The sequence below is a fragment of the Trachymyrmex septentrionalis genome, unplaced genomic scaffold (assembly GCF_001594115.1).
Source record: "Trachymyrmex septentrionalis isolate Tsep2-gDNA-1 unplaced genomic scaffold, Tsep1.0 scaffold83, whole genome shotgun sequence".
NCBI classification, from domain to species: domain Eukaryota; kingdom Metazoa; phylum Arthropoda; class Insecta; order Hymenoptera; family Formicidae; genus Trachymyrmex; species Trachymyrmex septentrionalis.
The window spans coordinates 1,895,626-1,899,654 of NW_017306018.1; positions in this window are offsets into that span (position 1 = coordinate 1,895,626).

Here is a 4,029-nt window from a genome sequence, read left to right on the forward strand (position 1 = left end):
GCATACGATCGTGCAGGTGTTGGTACCGGTAACAGGGCACCGCTCGAAGAGCCGACAAAGACCCCGGCAATGGGCGAGTTGCATTCGGCATTTGTTTCTGGAGATACTTAGATCGTAATCTTTTCGATGCTCCGTCTTCAGTGGTAGTTATATGCGCTCTTTTTTTACCACCCTTCTACCGATCTTAAATTCAACGTTGTCTCCTTTTGCTGACACCGAGTTGTGCCCGGGTTGTTCTTCGCGTTCTTTCTAAGAAACGAAATGTGTAGGCTAGATCGAACTATAATATAATTAATAATTAATCCTAACTATATTATAAATAGAATATTCGATAAGATAAAAAAAAATGTAAATCTTAACTGTTCAACAACTATTACATTTTATCGATAAGTTGACGTAACTCTGAATGAATAAGATATTGTGTGTGTGTGTGTGTGTGTGTGTGAGTTAATCGATTAAATTATTTATAACTATTTCTATCAATGTAAATTAACTTTAATCTGTTTTTCTATTACTCTGCTAAATTCGAATCGTTTAAGAATCGTTCAAAGTTTTTGCACGAATATATCTCGGTGCACTTTGCTCTGATTTTTCACATAGATACAGATAATTCGAGAGTTCACTGAATTCGTGTACACATTCGAAGAAGAATTAATTAGACGATTGCACACAGGCGGGATCGAAATCGCCGATCCCGTGGCTTCCGATTAACAGCAGTGGTAGCTTCGGGTAATTAGTAGGTACCTATCGAACAGCGTCTGCAAGGTGAACGAGCATTACCATGTTTAATGAGTCTCGAAGAGGGAGTAAGAGAGAAGGATCTCGGTTGTGGTACACACACACACACACACACACACACACTTTGGACGTGTTGTTCTTTACTCGATCGAGTGACAAGCGACTCGAAAGACTATTTGTGCTAATAAAAATGTTTACACATTGATTGGAAATAAGTTTGACGTAGCTCTCGTAGGTAAAAAAAGTCTAATTTTCCTAGCAATATAATAGCCAGAAAATCAAAGATTTCTCTAGAAAAGTTAGAATCGATCAGAGTTATCGATACCGCAGCGCGCATCACACTGTTTTGCGGCACCGTGCCGCGGAGATATGCGTTGATAATTGACGTAGCAGATCGGTCAGCGGGGTCTTGGAGCCCAGAGACTCCTCTCGGCGACTAAATAGCCGTGCGATGTTCGAGCACGGGCCGAAAAGACATTCGTATCAATTATGGGAGGTAAAGTTTCAGTGCCCCGCTAAGGAGTCCACGGTGGAGACAGACCAGCGCCTTTCGAAGGAACTGGCCCGCTATATTTTACCCAGCGGGGTACCATCCTCTTCCTCCTCCTCCTCCCAACCGCTAAAGAGTATTCTAACCTGCGTCTTGTGCCAGACCGTTCCCTACGTTCCCTTTGTCCTTCTCCATCTTCGTCCCCGTTTCTCTCCGTCGTCTCGTCGGCACGATCTCTCGTCTCTCCTCCTCTCTCTCTCTGTCCTCTCTTCCGTACAAATTAAATTAATTTTCGAGCAGCGAACATTATTCTCTTATGAATTCTACCGCGCGGTCTTGTGATCCACAGAATGGAGATGTTTTCACATCCCACTACACTCGGAGTCACTCTGGACCGAGAAGATTCGGGATCTAAAAGCCATTAGTAAACTGTAGTTTTTCTGTCCGTCTCGTTCTTTTCTTTTCAGCTTTCTTCGCGTCTTTTATCCGTAGATTGGTCCCTTCTTTGCGATACTTATCATGACGATAGTGACATTTTCATTCGCATGCATAATTGAAGCGAGGAAATAATTTTTGAAGGAAGATCGTGAAGAGTTTTAAAGGTCAGATAAAAGAATACAAACTTGTACACACATAAACACTTAGTTTACAATACACTAAAGTTTTAAATGATTAATTTAGAATTACTATTACTGTAAATATGGAGATACATGAATAAAAGTATTTCAATAGAATTCTAAAAAAAAATCTTCATTAACGAATGAAGTCAACGATTTAAAAAAACTACCCATATGAGGATATGACTCTGACGAGATGATAAAGCGGCCCAACAAGCTGCCAGCTTAGAGACGATAAGCAATTTGTAACGTTCGAATCGGAAAAAAAGAAGAGTAGAAAATGCAGCGACAAGCGGAATGAAACGACCGAAGAGAGATGAGAAGAAAAGATCAGGGATATGAAGGCGAAGGAAAAAATGAAGCTCGCGGTTAACAGAACCGACCAACAGATATGGTCTCGGGTCTGGCTCGTGATAAAACATAAACGTTATTCCCGCTTGTGTAATTCAGGTCTAAACTATTTAGATAAGCCTATCACTATCACGCTTACAAGTGAGACACGCAGCTTCTCCTTACTCTTTCCTCTTTCGTTTTTCTTGGTCGATATCCGTCTTTGCGTAATCTTAGTCCATGCCTTTTGATCTGTTTGAACTGCATAAGCAGTTTATATTTTCCTCTCAAAGTAACAAATTGATATGTTTGACCAAAAGGCAAGTCAGTTTCAATGAATCTTAATTGCATGTCTTGCTTTCGAAAGATTATACATGGCCGATTCACGATTAATTTTACATTTCTGCCTGATTTTTTGGATTTATTATTAAACTTATTATAGTACATTAAAATTTAAAATTGCTCCAGATAAATTCAAATATATATTAATAATGAAAGAACGTTCTACGAATGCTTTCGTGTATTTCTTAAATTACTTTATATATATATATATATATATACATATATAAAATAATATTCAATGTCTATTTTGTTAACGTTAACACAATTACGTTTTTAACACAAAGTGTTAAAGTTTGGAAAACGTTCAAACGAATGAAATGATCAAAACGGCCGCTCGCTTCGAAAGCTTAAACGGCGATAGCGCTCGAGGCTATATTATTAAAGATGAGCTCGTAACAATATCGAACCGACAGACAAATTGGACCACCCTGGGCAATACCCCCTAGTGCATCTCCGCACACGCTGTCTAAAATAAAAAAAACCTACGGATGCTACCAGCTGAGATATCGAGATAATGATGATGCCGAGAGGGGCGCTCATCTTCCTCGTCAGGAATTTGGCTACAAGATATGTTCGATGATCTGTCTTCTCGTATATAGAGACAGGCTTCCCTTTAAGACTTCATCGAGCTCTGTCTCTTAATTATTGTTGTGAAAGCCATCGCGTGAAAAATATATCGATGTTACCGTATAATTAAGATGACACGTTTGTCATCTTAATCGAACTATTTCTAAAACTGTATCGAGAGATGCAAAATAAATATTGACATAATTAGTAAATGACTTTGGAAATGTTGTGGAGTAACTATTAATATACTTATTAATATTATAAATATTGATAAATATTATAAAAAAATACTATTTTATATACACAAGCACAATAAAAAAATTCATTAATAGAAAATTCCATTTTATTTGATTTATTCATAGTGCAATGTTATAAATATACAGGCACAGATAAATCTTATCTTAGAGCACAGTAATTAATCGGTCTCGTAATTCTCTTCCTTGACCTTTATTACAAATCTGATGGAAACTGACTGCGTTATTGATCAGCGAAATGCCAGACTGAGGAGAAATATGTTCCCGCTCGTAGCTAATCTAAAACAACGAGCGTGCGATATGGGCACAAAATCGGATTCCGTCGGAAGGGTACGTCCCATAAATAAGGAACTCGGATTTCGAGAAATTCAATAAGCGGACATTATCGAAAAGAGAAACGACCGACCTATGCTCTGGCTGACAGAAAGCGGCCTCCATCAGAAAAGTCGATATCTCAATTGGCCGCACTATCAGACATTAATGAATTTTCAACGGCGACCGTCTAATATTACAAAATTAGTTTGGCGCTCGCTTCGTCCTTTTCGGCCCTGATATAGCAAGAAGAAGTCGGAACCGTATTTCCGAGGGTCATAAATCACGAAAAATAGGCACAGGAAAGATCGTCAGCGTAAAAAAAAAAACAAAAAAAAAAACGATTGAACGGTGCGACAGGAAGAGGAAAGGTGGATAT